This window comes from Dendropsophus ebraccatus, chromosome 12 (assembly GCF_027789765.1).
Source record: "Dendropsophus ebraccatus isolate aDenEbr1 chromosome 12, aDenEbr1.pat, whole genome shotgun sequence".
In the NCBI taxonomy this organism is placed as follows: domain Eukaryota; kingdom Metazoa; phylum Chordata; class Amphibia; order Anura; family Hylidae; genus Dendropsophus; species Dendropsophus ebraccatus.
Window position 1 is genome coordinate 65,074,658 of NC_091465.1, and position 18,585 is coordinate 65,093,242.

The 18,585-nt window shown below is 43.8% G+C and overlaps 2 protein-coding genes across 3 annotated transcripts in view; both read right to left on the bottom strand.

The window, feature by feature from the left end:
• CADM4 (cell adhesion molecule 4) overlaps positions 1-18,585 on the bottom strand; it is a 277,306-nt gene that overhangs the window by 240,098 nt on the left and 18,623 nt on the right. The window lies entirely within an intron of this gene.
• Positions 1-18,585, bottom strand: part of RPS19 (ribosomal protein S19) — a 298,818-nt gene that overhangs the window by 137,055 nt on the left and 143,178 nt on the right. The window lies entirely within an intron of this gene.

The window sequence follows — 18,585 nt, forward strand, 5'->3', positions numbered from 1 at the left end:
TCAGTGACAGACTGCTAAGCCAGTCACTGGCCGAGACAGGACACCGCTGCGGCCAGTGATTGGCTGAGTGACCTTTATCTGAAAAGACAGGGGCAGAAGCGTCAGTGGTGAGCGGGGAAAGGTTGCAGGACACCAGGGGAGAATAGGTAAGTATACTTAATTTACTAAGTGTCATCAACAGTCGGCTGTGCACCACTACACGTAGCAATGTGCAGCTGGGCAATGATTTATTAGCAGGTTTAAACGACAATGATCAGCCGATCGGCTCCTCCCCTGATCATTGTCTTTATTCCACAGAGTGATAATGTGCTGAATCATGGGCATGATTGGGCAGATTATTGTTCCATGTAATAGGGCCATATTAGACGGCCTGATATTTCAGAGCAAGTGCCGACCTGTCAGGTCAGCGCTCGCTTGCTCCTCGTTCCCCGCTGACTGTCTGTGCTATTACACGCACAGACATAGAGTGGGGAGGAGCGGGAGAAGCTGCCCGGACAATCTAAAGATTGTCCGGGGGGCCCATAGAAGATAGTGGCAGTCTATCAGGGGCAAACAATTTTTACATAACCCTGTCCCTTTACGTGTAGTTCTTTCTTTCTGTCATCTGTAACTAAAAACTTGTAGAGGTCAAGAAGTGAGTCCAGATTTGGGGCCCTTAATGTGAAGCCTCATACATGAGGTACAGCAAACCCTTCTATATAACTTTTACTATTAAAGATATATAAAATATAAGGGCCCCTGACCCCCGCTCCTCTTTCCCTATATGTCAGTACATAAGGACAGATATAAATTGTGACAATGAGGACAGGTTGAAACTTTTGCCAATCTTATACGGGTAACGGTGCAGCTTTTCCTGACTTACTCCTCCCTAGAAGACATGCTTTTATCCCAAATTACCGTACAACACTTCTAAAAGAACAACGCAGCCATTTACCGAGAAGCGGACGAGTCCTGACCTCCAGGTACTTCCGCACTCACTCATTATTCAATCTAATGCCAGCTGTCAATTGTCAGACAAATATTTATTCCAGATTTTTACCCTGCCGGGAATACAAAGATGGTCATGGTTTTACGTGCGTAGATATATGAGGCCATTGAGGAGTCTGAGCGCCTAGGTCCTTTTTATTACAACTAAAATATATCGGAATATTCTCTTGAGGAATAGAGAATGTTCATAGAACATTATATTCACATTTTAGAGGGTCTTTCCACTTGCATATCATTGTCGATCTGTCCCACAATAAGTCAGGGGCCGTGAACTTGACAGTCTTTCGGCTCATCCACCTACAGGGAGGAGAAAGTCATTCCATGGCAATTTAAAGGGGCTGTATGAGATTAAAAAAAAAAAAAAAAAAAAGACAGCTTTCTTGGCCCCCTTTTCTATAGGGTATTTCTGGTATTAGGGTAGAGTTGCAATATCAAACATTACCATGGAAAAGAATAGCACTTTTTTTTAGGAAAAAAGCAGCCATGTTTTTTCCAAGCTGACATACTTTTGGTAGTGGCAGCATCTAGTATTGCAGCTCCATGGCTTTAAAGTAAATGAGGCTGAGCTGCAATACCAGACATGATCAGGAGTTGGTCCCCACCAATCTGATATTGATGACCTGTCGTAAGGACAGTCCTTCATTATTCTAGTCTTGGAAAACCTATTTGGGTACCTTGGGATCTTATTCGTGTCAAAAGTCCCATAGTAGTAAAGGAGTGAAGTTAATGGTAAAAGGGATGCTGGAAAAAAAAAATGTCAGATCCCGGAGTTCTCCTTTAAGGTGGTCATTCATCTTTATTGCTGACAGCTATACCTTCAGGTTTCTCTATACTCACAAATTCTAAATACAAGGGTTGAGTCCTAAATCCAACATACCCAATGCCTCTTATTATCTGTTGTCAGGAGGCCTCCATACACATTAATATGCAAAAAAGAGAGCCTGTGGAGCCTCATTTAAGAGTCTGGAAACACTGGGCTAGCCAGATATCCCTCCAGAAAGGATCAAGCCAAGGTGTGGCCCTACAAGTCAATGTAAAGACAAGGGAAAAACCAAGGCCAGGTATCCATCCACAGATAGCTGTTTCCATACACATTAGACAGCTGATCTCATATGAGAGCTCAATAGCTTTGGAGGAGGAAACCACTCATTGGTTTCTTACAAGGCCGAGGAGCCTGGGTGTCCCCTAAGGAACCAAGGCCCTAATGCGATGGCATACTATGCACCCCCTACAGCGGCAATGCCTGCACACCCACTCTAGTTTCCTTGCTTGATACCTCTTTTTAATGTCAGTTTCTTACAGTATCTCCAGCTTACTTAATATTTTCTGTGCTGCACTTTTGTTTCATTTCACATCTAAATCATTGCAGAATGCCGTATATTTTATGGCTGGTAATGTGGGTAAGTAGTGAAGTGCAAGTGCTATTTATTACAGTACTCAAAGCCCATGCCATTAGCTGTCTACATCCTTACCATAATAAATAGAAAAGTTTTGTACATGTAAGTGTATTCAGATATGTTATTCCACTTGCATTGTGTGTCTTTATCATTTTATTATGCATTTGGAGACCTTAAGAGGCCTTAAAGGGAACCCGTAACCATAAAAATGCTACCTCAGCTATCAGCATCATGTTATGATTCAGTATAACTTATAAATCCCTGCTCATTCTGTGTTAAGGAGTCCAGTGGGGGGTGTCACTTAATGAACTGGACTCTTTAGCATGGAAACATCAGAGATTTCAATCAATAAATGAGTCTTTTCCCATAAAGATATATATCAATCCACGCAGCTGCTTCAGTGCTATAACATGATGTCAATAGCTTAGGCTACGTTAATACTGAGAAAAAGAGGCGGAAATTATGAGCGGAATCCCCGCTGTGGACTCCGCTCCGAATTCTGCCAGCCTCAGTGTCTCAATGTTAAGTATAGGGCGCCTCTGCTCTCCACGGCTCTCCGCTGAAAGAATTGACATGACTTCCACAAGAATCCTGATCAGTAGATCTGCTACATATAGCATTGGGGTAAATCAGACCCGAGTTTAGATAAGTTGGGTAAAAAAAACAAAAATAGTTTCCATCCAAAATGTTTAGATTTTTTTTTTTTTTTTACTTTAAGGGGGAAATACTTCAACCAATACTCCACACTCTACATGAACTCTACATATGGTCCATCGTTAAAGCAATACTAAGCCGCTTGCCAATGGTTAATAGCCGGGTACAATTGCCGCGGTCGATATGGATTTCTAAATGATCCCAGAGAGAAACGTTTCATATAATACAGTCAGTTAAACAAAATAACTATTGTTTTTTTCACGGTATATTGTTTATGGAACGTACAATAACACCTACCAGCCTTTCCGAACATCTCCGAAGGCTCCACATAGCTTGAAACTCATTACACATTTAAACACAAATAAAAATCTCGCCCCTCAATAGTCATAAAAAGCAAAGCTCATTTAAAAAAAATCACATCCAGGATTAAGTTGTTTGTTTTCTTCCAATTCTCATCAGGAAAAATAAAAAATCTGCATTAAATTACAGATGCCTGGGTCTAATAACCTGAATAAACTTAGATGCACTGCACAAAACCACAAGTGTTAGAGCATAGATCAAAAGATAAAAGTAAATGACTTGGTTATGAAAGACGAGAAAATAGCAAGCGTACGGCATCGCCTCCAATGGGAATATACAGCTTTGGCATTAAAAGCAAATGTGTGTCATGTTAAAGGAGACGTATGTATAAACTTTTGCTGTCTTGGATCAAGTAATATATAGTGCAGAGATTGGCTTGGTCTGCTCATTTACAAAGGACACTATTGTCAAAATTAATTGAAGTTTAATTAATTTTTTCTATGTGCAGTACTCCTTTTGTCCACTATGAAAAAAAGAGAAAATTTTCATAGACTCCAATGCAACAGCGCCACCAGCTGTAATTCAAAAAGGCCTAATTAAAAAGTGATATTTTTCAATTACCATAAAACCACAGGTATTTGCAACCTCTCTCATTTGCACATCATGGAAAAGGCCACATGAGCTTGAGATCTTTTCTCTGCTCAGGCTGGTCCTAGCGGAGTAACAAGGACATCAACGCTGTCAACCTATTATTAATTATTATATTATTAATATTATTGTTAGACACAGTATATTGAAGCTCATGACAAAGGCAAGGCTATCACAACCTCACCATTAGGGCTCATATACATCGGCATACTGTGGTTCCCTACAACCTCTAAGCCGTGCAAACCTATGGGATCCAACTATATCTCTGTATGTTCCATCAGGGATTATATATTACAAAGGCATTCTCAATTAGAAAAATTGCTGCCACACATATTCAATGCTGGTGTTGCAGCTCAGTTATATTGAAGTGAATGAGGTTGAGCTGCAATGCCATACAGAGCCTGTGGACCGATGTGGTGCTGTTCTTGGAAGAAAGTAGTCATGTGTTTATAATTCTGTACCGGCCCTTAAAGGAATTTTCCCAACTGAAAAAGTCTGATTGTGTGTGTGTGTGTACCCCCTCCTGTAATCTCAAAAATGGTAACATGAGTGCCTTATAAGAAGGTGCGCCCACCACTCTATTTATTCTATATGGGACCCCTGGAAATAGACTGCTAATTCCATGACTCATAGGGAATGAATGGAACAGGACATTCAGGTCCCCATTTTATGGGACCCCAGCATTCGGACCCCCTGTGATCACATATTCCCTATCCCGTCGACTGGGGATAACTTTGCCAGATGGGAAAACCCCTTTAATCAGTTTCATGCTGAAGAGTCAGTGGGGAGGTCCCTAGTGGTTTCTCCCGCCCCGCCTGTATAGAGTATAGAAAGAGACAATCGATTAACGCAGGGGACAGGCAGAAGCCACTGGGGATCGCCCTGATAGCTCATGGTTTGGGCAGCATAAAAAAGTGATGTCAGTTTCCCTTTAAATAAATCTACGCATAAGATGTAGAACATCTAATAGTTAATCAGGGATAAAAGAGTAAATTAAAGGGAATGAAATGTGTGGGTGGCAATTCCTTTGGCACAACAGCTAATAATTGGCAGATTGTTATAACTTGTTTTCTAGGACGGGTGTCAGTAAATACCTTCACAACTTTTAGATTTTAAGAAGTCTAAACTTGATGGAACCCCACCCGCCTCTCCTGACCCCGGGATCCGGGACTTGTACATTGCACACGTCCTAATGATGGATCTCATTTTTGTCAAAATAACTTAAGGCCATGTTTATCATGCAGGAACGGGGCTGTGATCTCTTCATTCAGCGGGAGGATTCGGCACAATACGTCTTCATTAAGGCCGGTGTCATTTTTCTTTACTACACGTACAAGTTACTTAGTATCATTTCCACCTTCATAAATATAATAAAATGATTTAGGGTTTTTACCTGAAACTGCAATACGGGTTCACATAAATTGAATGTATAGAGGGGGGGATGGTGGAGTTTGATTTATATGTATAAGGACGGCAAACTATAAAAATGTACGGTGAGTAAGCGAGTTAAGAGTCCAAAGGAAAGTAATAGGATCTATAGAGGTGATAATGGTGGGGGGTTGTATGGTAAATACCTGCGCAATAGACCATGGCAGACTGTATGGGCTATACAGGGACCATTCAACCCCACACATCAAAATGAACGTCAACGACTTTGGCACCTATAAATGGTGGGCACGGGACTGATTTTCTAATTATGACCTTTGATTCAACTATTAACTCAATTCAGGTCTTCTATGGTGGTACCAGGACCATTGGGATGTGGCTCCGCTACAGCTGAAGAGCCAAAGTTGGCATATGTACCAGAGCTGACGTACCACAACACCCTGACTTATCTGTTATCCCCATGACAAACCTTCTCTCACAATTCAGTCTCAGCCGGTTAGTCACCTGACCTGGCACCTAATCTCCGTGCTACTTTCATGCCAAGCCAAGCGGCACGCCACGCTATCTATCCTCCTATGAGCGAGTCTCCGAAATGTGACATCCTTTGAGAAAAAAAAACAATAAAGAAGGGCAGTTTGAAATAGTAATTTTCTTTGCTTGGTTTTCTCTTAAACTGTAAATTCTGCATGACAGGAAGCCATTGTGCCCGTGACCCTATTAGCTCCGCACAAGTTAACATATTACAATATTATTATTTGTAACAAAGAAGAAGATGAATATTAAGCGGCGGCTTCTTCTTCTCCTCAAATAATCGGAGACGCCGTTTTTTTTATTTATTTTGTAAAAAAAAAAAAAAAAAATCAGACAGGACGTTTTTTTTACCCTTTGAAAAGGATCCAGAGGATGTAAAATGTTGAGAGCCGGAGCCTGGGAGATCATAGTCATCAGAGAGGGATGAGAGACATTAGCAAATGCCTTGTCTGGTACACGTCCAGATCACAGCCGGGGAACATCCAGCCCCTCCGTCTATTTGCTTAAAGGCAGAAAATGCGATTTAGGAGAAAACGTATAAAGCAGCAGTTTTAACTCCACAAACACCTATTCCTGCAACTTCTCTTATTTATATAATGAAAGTAGCACAAGAGAGGGAAGTATTATAATTATTAAAAAGGAACGAGAGCAGGGCGGTGGGGTAGGGGGAAGGGGGGGTCGATATATATAGATCAGGGATAGGAAACCTTAGGCCCTCCAGCTGTTGCAAAACTACAATTCCCACCATGCCTGGACAGCCAAAGCTTTAATTTCGGCTGTGCAAGCATCATGGGAATTGTAGTTTTGCAACAGCTGGAGGGCCAAAGGTTCCCCATCCCTGATGTAGGTTATCAGCTTCACCCAAAACTACACAGAAATGAATAAGCTTAAAAAAAGATAATTTTTCTTTCCAGGAAAGAGTGCCACACCTGTACATAGGCTGTCTGTGGTACTGCAAGTGAATGAGGGCGAGTAGCATTACTGGACATAGACAGATGGGGCGCTGTCTTTGCAGCAAATCCTCTCGCTATTTCTGTACTCACTTAGCTCAGGTGCTATTTGCAAGGACAAATGAGTCAGGACCGGATTATGGGAGCTGATAAAAAATCCTCCAGTTCTTATGAAGTAATATAATGCTATAAAATTGTACCGCACTGCCCATGGGTCGTGTCTACTACTGCAACTCCACTAAAGTCAATACCATCCGCAACCTGTATACTAGAGTGGCGCTGTTTTTGTTGTTGTTCTTTTTCAAATAAAACAAAAGTTTTTCAAATCCCACTCTTATCCTCAGGTTGTATGTAGTTCTTAAACTCCGCTCCATCTACCTTAGTTGAACTGAGTTGCTATGCCACACACAACCAGGGCAAGAGTGGCGCTGTTTCAGGCCAGGTAAACCTTTTAAAGGAACCTATTATTAAGAATGGATCTCTTTGTATTAGGAAACCGGTACCATGTCCATCTTATAGTAGGTGCAGATCTCCTTATAAGGGTTATCCAGCGCTACAAAAACATGGCCACCTTTCCCCCTCTCTTGTCTCCAGTCCAGGTGTGGTTTGCAATTAAGCTCCATTTACTTCAATGGAACTGAGTTTGAAACCCCACCCAATCTGGAGACAAGAGAGGGGGGAAAGTGGCCATGTTTTTGTAGCACTGAATAACCCCTTTAAGGGGCTGGTCAAGGGTGACTAGCTCCTTGACATCAACTGGGGGGAGGGGGCTTCTGTTTATTGGAGTCAAGGCTGCACCTTCCTATATGTGGTAAGGCTCATAGTTGGTAAGCCATAGGGTGTCCATACACCTTTAATAGCCATTGAGCCAATGCTTATGTAAAGGGGTTGTCCACTTTATAGTAAAATAGGTCAGTGTACAGTATTAGTAAGTGTACTCACTATATATACTGACAGCAGCTCCCTGTGTACCTCATAGAGCTAAAGTTAGACTCCCCTCCAGGCTGTGCTGTCCTGCTCTGTGGTGAGTCTGTCCATAAGATGGCCGACATGGAGGAGCATGTGACACCCCTCCCCCATACACAAGATAACCAGCCCATCCCACCAGAATCAACATTTTTTGACAACTGTACACGATTGGCAGACTTGTATCTAATTTTGTAAATTTAAAGTGAAAGCGCTCCCTCTCAGCCCCCCATCAATTCCTTCATAGTTCTATGGCAGCGAGTCAGTCCTAGATAATAAAGTCAGAGCAGGTATCACAGTCTCTTCTCCTTATCTCGCAGGACTTGCAGTCTCTATCACTTAACCCCGCAGACGTCCTAGGAGAACGAGGGTCCGCCACCAGCCGGCAGCACTCATCTGCCCATAGTTTATCATACGCATCAATCGTTTGTCAGCTCTGGATCATGTTTCTGGCGGATGTGACAGGAATATGGAAACCAGGCCTGCTCCACTTTCCCCGTGACCTGGGACTGGTGGCAGGTGCGGGAGAAAACAGGTAGAGGGACGCGGAGGAGGCATGTCAGCTGTCTGTCACGGCACGGCGGCGGCTGCGGGAGGTTAGGATCTGATTTGCAAGGCGAGCTGAGGACAAGCGTGTCATTATACAGAGTACACAAGGCGCTCAGTTTTTTCTCCGTTTGCCCCGCTCTCCCAATGAGTGGCTGATTTTGCTTGTTCAGAAGTCTTTGCGGGGCGATGCAGAATGTAGGAGCTGGCAGTGGGGTGAGGAGGCGCCTGTCTTGCATACCAAGCGGCCAAGAATTCACTGCTATAGTGTGGATCCATCCAGGGACCTGGCTCTGCGAAGCCCACACCAGGGGGACTGGGGCACATGTATTAACCCTCTCATCCCCGCTGACAGCATGCAAAGAGAAAACTAAAACTCCAATGCAGAGAAAAAGTCACTCAACTTTCCCAGGATACTGTATAGCAGAGATCTGCAACCTGTAGCTCCCCTAACTATGGTGAAATTACAACTCCTGCAGCTGTCAGGGCATCCTGGGAGTTGAAGTTTCAAAGGTTAGAGATTACAGCTTTATGGCTCTAGTAGTTTTATAAGCTGGCACCCAGCTTTCCAAGACTCCTGAACACTATCTGTTTGGTAATGCAGTGGTAACCCCCTTACTCCAAGGCTGTTGTCATGAACCACCATCAAGGAGTCTGGAAAGTTGGGTGATAAGCTAGATCAGAGCAACAGTATGGATCCCAAAAGGTAGCACCCAGCTTTCCCAAACTTCTGAAACACTAGTTATGCAACGATTAGCCCCCCTCACTCCACCCCCGCTGCATAGCTGTAGCTGTCTTGAAAATTGGCCGTCAAACCAGATGTGAGCTGCACTTTGGACCATAACAGATGTCACTCAGCTTTCCCAGGGCACTGTATGGCAAAGATTTGCAACCTGTAGCTCCTTCAACTGTGGTGAGATTACAACTCCTGCAGCTCTCAGGGCATCCTGGGAGTTGTAGTTTCACCACAACTCTGGGGCCAAAGGAGACTACAGATTTCTAGCTCTAGTGGTTTATATATAGGCTGGCACCCAGCTTTCCCAGATTCCTGAACACTATACTTGCTTAGTTATTTAGAAGTAACCTTATTGCTCCAATGTTGTTGTCATGATCTACAGTAGTCTGGAATGTTGGGGGAGAAACTATATTACAGCTTCACTGTGAATCTCTACAGATGGCATCCAGCTTTCCCAAAACCCTGACTACTATTAACAATTAACCCGCTAACTCTAACTATTATTGCTGCTATGGAGTACCATTCATGAATATGAAAAGTTGGGTGAGAAACTGGACGAATGCTGCAATGTGGATAATAACAGGTGTCATCCAGCTTTCCCAGAACCCTGAGTGGCAACTGTAGTAAAAAATTTAACTCCTGCAGCTGTAAAAGAATTCTGGGAGTTGTAGTTTCACAACAGCAAGGGGGGGGTCAAAGGTTTCAGATTACAGGTTTATAGCTCTACTAGTGATCATATTAGCTGGTACCCAGCTTTTCCAAAGTCCTGAACACTAGATTTGCTTTGTTATGCTGTGTTAAGCCCCTCACTCCCTCCACTATTGATGCATAGCTGTCATGAAATACCATTCAGGACTCTACAAAGTTGGGTGAAAAACCAGATGAGAGCTGTACTGTGGATCATCACAGATGGTACACAGCTTTCCCAGAGTCCTGAACATATTTGATTGTATTATACCTGTCATTAAATACTATTCAGGAATCTAGAAAATTGGGTGAGAATTTAGATCCTCACTGTGAATTCTCACTGATAGTATCCAGCTTTCCCAGACTCCTGAATGCAAAACAGTCCTTGTATGTATCTATAATAGACAGTAGGATATCACTAAGAAGAGTCTGGGAAAGCTGGGTGACAGCCCCTATGTCAGATATAATGGTAACCATATTGGTTGTCACCCCCAGTTTCACGAGTCAAGGCTTTAGGTGCCCTGTGGAGTTAAGAGAGGGGCGGAGTTCCCCTTTAAATGCGCAGAGCAATCATTTTCCTCCCTCCATGTGCACAGCATTTTACACTGCCAGGTTCCCGGCATCAAAGGTTATAATCAGCCCTGCGCTCACAGCGGGATGGGGAAAAATCCATATCGAACAATAACTTAACAATGTGGCCGACTTCTTGAAAGCAAATCTATCAGTAAATTATGTCCTGTAAACCAGAAAAGAACCGGCCTCCCTTCTTATCCAGAGGTCCCATTATAGCTCCGTCATATCTTTTCACGACCCGCAAAGCGGAGCAGCCATGTAGCTTCTGAATTATCCAGGGAGCATCCGATACCACTGTAGGGTCGGCTGTGGGAGGTGAAGGGTTAACCGGCATGTAAATGAGGCATTGTTCTCGGCGGAGGTTGCCAAGTAAAACAAACTTTGCTCCCCCTCTCTGCTCTCAACTGGAGAGCTCTGGGATCCCCGGCCAACAGGATGGAATGGGGAGAAGCTCAAACATTCAGGAATTAGGGGGTCGTGGGTGGGGGACGGGCAGAAATTCATTAGTCTGGAGGGTGGGGGAGACAGGGGAATGGGTGCAAAAGAAAGAACATAATTTTTTTTTACTGCAACATTGTAGTCACTAGACTAAAAACATTAGATTAACAAATCTTGAAGTCAGTTTATATTCAGGGGTGCCCCATCCATGGGGGTGAAAACGCTGCCTCAGATATTACCACTATATTTCTCTGACTGCAAAAGGCAGTCACCTGGCAGACAGGTGGAGCCCATTCTTGCTAGTTCTCTCTTCTAATCCGCCAAACATATGTATGCTCAGTGTGGGTGAGCCTGTATGTGTTGTTGGGGTATGTTCACACTACGGAATCCCGAAGAAACACCCGTCGCGGATTCCGCTGATCGCACCTGCGCGCAGCTCCCATAGACTCTGATCTATGGTTTGACAGATTCTGCCGTCTGCCCGAAGAATGAACCCACTGATTCTTCGGGCGGACGGTGGAATCTGTCAATCCATAGAATTGAGTCTATGGGAGCAGCGGAGACGCGCACGGCCGCCAGAGTCCACAAGCGGGTGCGAGCTGCGGAATCGGCAACGGGTGTTTCTTCGGGATTCCGTAGTGTACACATACCCTGAACTGATCAGTGTGAAATCGATTCCGCCACCAGAAGTTCGGGTCACCATGGATCCAATCATGCTTAGTCAGTTTCACGCACGAGCTCCATTCTGATGCAATAGGGTTCGTGCACAGAAATGGAACCGGCCCAGTGCGGATCCATGGATACCCAAACTTTCGAGAGCAGAATGGACTGTGTGCCTATCAGGTCAGCATACATTATGACAGGTACACTTTAAGAAGGAAGGAGGGGTGGTCGCCATTTTCCTTTTTATCTAAGGAAGCATATAAAAGCTAGAAATACCCTCTTAATATAACCCCCCTTCTATGTGATGTCCAATCTAATGGCTACAAAGAGCACCTCAGTTTTGAGGAACCATCCTGCTCATACACTGAATAGACAGTCTATTGATGTATTACCCCATTTCACCTGTGGTGGCACTGCAGGGAAAGAAAATACTTGCTGTTGATCCCAGCCAATCACTGAGGAGTCTAACACCATGTGATCATTTTCTTCTAACATAAAATGGACCATCCCTTTAAGTCACCTGCAGTCCAAAGCAAAGTCTCAGGTAACCAGGATTAGCGCCAAGGGACTAGATAAGAGCCGCAAGGTGCTGCAGTGTATTCAGATGAAGTAATTGCTCTGACTGATAGGATGAAATGTGGAAAATTGACCAATTTGCCAAGCAGATTCTCGGCCGCTCCTTGGTATTCCGGCCCGTCGTCAAGCCATTTACTTCATACACAGGGACGCTCCTCAGCCCGAGCTTATGAAAGGATTGAGAGGATTTACGATATTAAGTAGGGTGAGACTTCCATCTTAAACCTTTTATTGCCAGAGGGGTCCCTGGCTGGTTCTATAACACCATGTCCCTCCACTTACCCGTCGTCAGCGCTCTATAAAATCTCTTATGACATATAATAGACCTTCAGTAAAAGACTCATAATGCCTCATATAACCGATTCCATAATGACATTACCACTCCCTGCAATGTCACCCACTACAAAGCTCCCATACAATGTCGCCATTCTGCAGAATGCCTCCCATTGTATCATGTATACACGCATCCTTTTGTCCGATCAAATATCCATTTGTGAGACGTAACAGGGTCCCAGCCCTCCTGAATGCTGTGGCACCATGGTGTTGGATTATGTGTTAACCCCAGAGATACCTGTCGTGGTGAGTATAGACACTTGCAAGACAGGTTCTTCTGCAATGGCCCCAGGCCCCATTCAGGGGAGTATTTAGGGTGAAGTTGTTCTTTTTATCTATTAAATGGAATTTGACGTGTACAAACTTTAAAGGAAACTCCATTTGTCTCATGTAGTAGGCGGAGATGGTCGCTGAGGATTCTTCACCATTCCCCTAGGTCCCCAGTGAGACGGACACGCTGAGTAAGAGAATTTGCGGTGAACTCAGTGTATACAGAGCCTAAGCAATCCTGCCCCCTGGGACTAGCACTAAGCAGGTCATCTCCATTTACCTGAATGTGAGCCCAGCCCTAAGCATTTAAATAGGGGCCAAATTGCAATACCAGGCACAGCCTATAGACAGTAGTGGCGCCATTTCTGGTGTGGGGAGCCTGAAATGGTACATGAGTTGAAAGAGTTGCTGACTATTAAAGGGATTATCCAACCTTTAAAAATTATAAGGGCTATTCTCAAGACCAGAAGCCGTTAAGCTGTGCAAAGGGCCATATTGGGTGGGTACCGGGAGTCCGACCACCACAAGCTAATGTAGATTGCTTATTGTGAGGCTGGATAACCCCTACAAAAGGTTATACAATCTAACACAATTGATGGTGTATCCTGAGGGTAGGCTATCAATATTAGATGGGCAGCAGTCACCTCTCAGCACCCCTGATTAGCTATTTGAAGGGTCTACAGCCCTCTGGTGAACACTATTAAAGGGGTTATCCAGCGCTACATAAACATGGCCACTTTCCCCCTACTGTTGTCTCCAGTTTGGGTGGGGTTTTGAAACTCAGTTCCATTGAAGTAAATGGAGCTTAATTGCAAAAGGCACCTGAACTGGAGACAAGAGAGGGGGAAAAGTGGCCATGTTTTTGTAGCGCTGGATTACCCCTTTAACTCCTGCCCATCCTTCCATGTATAATAAAGATGCAAGGTATTGAGGCATTACCACATTCACTCCAAATAGACATACAGTACCTGTTGTACTTTGCCACAACTACTAACACAATGCTGCTGATCATGGGGATGGGGGGGGGGTCTAAAATACTTGGGCTTGCACTGATCCAATATTGATTTCCTATCAAGCAATACATTTGTAAGCCTGAATAACCCTGCACTTTAGATGAAAGTAGACCTAACCCTTCAATTTCAGTGGTAATGGCCGACAATCAAATGTATATGGTGACCTCATGATGGCTGATGTCGGAAAAAGGCATGTTGGATTTCTAGGATCTTTGCTTCTCAGGGAGATAAGCTGCCGCCAAACAGGGTCTGAAAGCTGCCTGTAAAAGTGTATTAGGAGAGATAGCTGTCAGCTATACAAGCATTCTGCTGACAGGTCTCTGAAATGCATGGTCACCCTTAAGGACCTATTACATGGGACAATTATCATGTAAAAAAAAACGCTATATCGTTTGAATTTAAACGATAATTGATTTATGTCAATGCCGGCAACAATCGGAAAATCGTTTGTGTGACGTTGATCGCATCTTTTGAATTGAACCTAAAATCATTGTTAATAATTCGCTAATGGTTCATTGTAATTCCACATTTATTTGCTGTAATTCCACATACATTCGATAACTCTTCAATGTAAGGCCATGTTCACATAGCGTAAGACACCATCCGTTCCGTGACCCGCCAGATGATCTTCACTGCTGCTGAATTCGGATGCGGGCGCATCCGTGTGTGCCTGAATCCCAATTCGCCTCTGCACACAATGGAGCGTGTGGCCGGAGCCGCACACTCCATTGTGTGCACTGACAGGTTCTCTGTGGCCGCTATTCAGTGAATAGAGGCCGCAGAAAACTTACATTTATTGTGGCACCGCTAGGGATCCCAGCCAGAGTGTATACAATGGGGGAAATTTATAAAACTGGTGTAAAGCAGAATTGTCTTAGTTGCCCCTAGCAACCAATCACATTCCACCTTTCATTTTTTTAAGGAATCTGTGAGAAATAAAAGGTGGAATCTGATTGGTCGCTAGGGGCAACTAAGACAATTCTACTTTACACCAGTTTGATAAATCTCCCCCTATGTGTATAAACTCCGGCTGGGATTCCCTTAGCATGCAGCACAATGTACGTTCAGTAGTAATCGCGGCCGTTGTTGAAAATCGGCAACGACAGCTGTGATTACTACTGAACTTATGTTGTTTGAACATAGCCTAATGGTGCGTTTACACGGAGAGATTTATCTGACAGATCTTTGAAGCCAAAGCCAGGAACAGACTATAAACAGAGAACAGGACATAAAGGAAATATTGGGATCTATCCTCTTTTCAAATCCATTCCTGGCTTTGGCTTCAAAAATCTGTCTGTGTAAACACACCATAATTCCACATTATTCATTCATTTTCTGGATTCAGATGGAGTAAACGACTGTAATAACGACTATCGTTCTGTGTAATATGGTGATCCATTTCAAGTAACTCTAGTTTGCGGTCATTTATCATTAATCCTTAAAAATCGCTTAGTCTAATAGTCCGATCATAAACTGTAAACCAGCGCCGATCTGCTTAGTCGGTGCTTGTTTACTGAACAATTACACATGCCAACTATCAGGCAGCAAGGGCTACATGGACATCGTTAGCGATGTCCGTGCAGACCAAGCCTTTAGTGTAAAATAATAAAGTATTATACGTACCACGTTCTCTGGTGTCCTTGGGCCTTCTCCAGTGTCTGCAGCCCTCCCTTCGAGGCCGCCGGCTCAGCCAATCACTGACCCTGGCCAGCCTCGGCCAATGATTGGCTGGCCAGCCGTCAGTGCAGAGACTGGAACAGAAGGGATCATAAGACAGAGCTACCGAGACCAGGGAAGGCCACCGAGGTTAGGGGAGGGGGGGAGGTTACACACAATGTATGGTGGATATATAGTCAAGTCATGGCTGTATAACTAAGCCCAGGACTTCCTTCCAGCTAATTTCCCAAGCCGAGTCTAAACTGGAACGTCACAAAAAGGCCATCCAAAAAATTAAACAAGAAAAAAGCTTGCAGTTGGCCTCAGACAGAATGAGCCAATTGGTTCTTCTCCGCTGTCAATTCCTATGTTTCCAATTAGGATTCTGCACAGATCTCGATGCTAAGTATCTACGCTCCATACTGATACGTCCTGGCACACATTCTGCTCATGTGTCCCGTTTCTGCTTCGGGAGAAATAACTAATCCTGAATTCCATGGACGACCTCTCATCCTCCTGCAGATCACTGAAGTGTGTCCTGGGGGAAATCTCAAGCAAACAGGGCTGGCCTCACACTGTCCCTGCTAATCATAATCATGTCGAGACCCCACCACAGGCGCAGGTCCATGCTACTCCACAATGGCAGCGCATCGCCAGTAACCCTTACTATGCCCCAGGGCCTGGCTGCAGAGAAAATGGGTAAAAGCTTTAAGATCCAATAAGCTTATACTGCTGGAAGAAACAAACAAATAGAAGGCAGTTTTATATAATTTTCTGGCTATTGCATACCCTATAGTCCAGTTATTTGGTGATTTATTTTCCTTTCTTTTTTTGGAATCTAAAGGGTTAAACGTGGTACATGTTTTGGCTGGGTTCACACTACGTATATTTCAGTCAGTATTGTGGTCCTCATATTGCAACCAAAACCAGGAGTGGATTAAAATCACAGAAAGGCTCTGTTCACACGATGGTGTAATTGAGTGGATGGCCGCCATATAACAGTAAATAACGGCCATTATTTCAATATAACAGCCGTTGTTCTAAAATAACAGCAAATATTTGCCATTAAATGGCGGCCGTCCACTCAAATTCACGATTGTGTGATCAGATCCTTTCTGTGTTTTTAATCCACTCCTGGTTTTGGTTGCAATATGACTGAAATATACGTAGTGTGAACCCAGCCTTTAGGTGCATGGCTCAGTAAAGCTGGACAGACTGGTCCAATGGTCTGACCTGCTGATCTGCATCAGGCTCGGTATCGGGGGAGACCAGGAGCATATTGGATAATCCGTGATCAGAGTTGTATTGTGACACACAGAGTGCAAGGGAGCAATATGCACTCTGTGCCGCCATATGGTGCTTCCATACACTAGAGCATATTATCGCCTCATCAGTCACATGATCTGGCTGCATAGTTTCACAACTCACCGTGGTCACCGTTTTACAAAGTTTTGCCTCAAGTCTCCAAAATTGTTTATAGAAGGTTAATAATCATTTACAATCTGGACTCTCTTTGGGAAAGAAAGAGTTCATTGCCCCGGAAATCGATCGAAAATTTTATTAAATTCCATCCTGGACATAAAAAGGTTAATATGATTTACGCCATGTGAGGTGCTCATAGCCGGGTATGAGCAGGTTAACATTTGTCGAGGGAGAGAAAGGTCATCTTGTAGTGGAATAATCACATCTTCTCATGGTGACAGGTCTTCCTTGCTTTGCCCTCTATGTCGCTGCTAATTTTGGTCAAACTCAATGCTTTTGGTTTAACAAAATCTGAGCCTTAGAAGGAGTGAAAAGACAAAAAAATATCCTGTCCTGACAAGTCCTTAACATTGGCATTGGAGTCAGGGAATTTTCTTAGTATATTCAGCCTGTAAACAGAGAAAGGACTTCTCTTCTAGTGATGGACCAGAGATAGTCATAGTGTTGACCAAAAGGTCCACCGACCAGTAGTTACCAAAGACTTCATAGACACAGACTGTAGTCTTAAATGTAGCCCATGATGGTTAGGGGTGGGGTAGGTGGTACCAAAGATTCCTCAGACATATGCAGACGTATATAAAGAAGACCATGATGGTTGCGTTGGGATAAACCTCAACCTAAACCCCTACAGGCACTGTAATAACAAATCTTATAGACCTCCTTAAATATTACATCGTCAATGTACGCAAATAGAAATGGTGGGATTATAAATGTTAGTGAAAAGGTGTATGGACAGTCATGGTGTCATATTGGGTGCAAATGTTGCAGTCATACCGAAGACTTCTTAAACATGGACAGTAGCATTATAATTTACGTGGGTTAAAGGAGTAGTGCGGTGTAAAAGTTTTTTTGCTAAATAACACACATTACAAAGTTATACAACATTAAAATGTGTGTAATTTATGTGAATGGCCCCCTTCCCTATGTTTCCCCCCACGTAGCTTGACCCGGAAGTGTAATACCATATAATCACTGTTGACCCCTTCAGTCCCGGCCGCCATCTTGGGATGATTACGTCACCATTCAGAAGGCCGGCCTGACTGCTCCAGCTCTCCCTCATGCTGGCCCCCCTCCAGTGTGTCATCAGCTGCTCAGCCACCATTGGCTGAGCGTAACAGAAGATGTCTGGGGCTTCTGTTATGCTCAGCCAATCGCGGCTGAGAAGCTGATGACGCGCTGGGGGGGGGGGGCGGCATTAGGGAGGAATGGAGCAGTCAGGCCGACCCCCTGAATGGTGACGTAATCGTCCTAAGATGGCGGCCGGGACTCATAGGCTGTATCCATGTTTTCCCAGACTACTTATGGCTGCATCCAATGTCTTCAGCCACCAGTAATCAAATGCCAAAGATCCCATTAAATGGACATTTGGTGAATTTTGATAAAATGTATATTTTTAGATTTTTTTTTCTTTTTCTACATAAATACTAGCTCACATAGGTGGGTTGTGGTCTTGCTCACAGGAGTATTATGCTAATACTATGGAAAACCATATTAACCGATGGCCAGTGCCTAATGATTGGGAGTGTTGTATAAACACTGACAGCACGAGTGCCAGTACCTAGGTGCCCAACACAACCCACTTATATCGGGGCTGATCAACTCAAGAGGAGACATTGTTTTGGCATATATGAAATATGTCATCAATTTTCGATAGGTAAATTGCATTTTTCACAGCTGAAACTGGCATTTATGTGACAAATTGCTATCGCTAGCTGAGATGGCATTAATATGCACAGCAGGGATTACCTTTCATACCCGATGTTCCATTTACTAAACACCCTATAAAACAAATT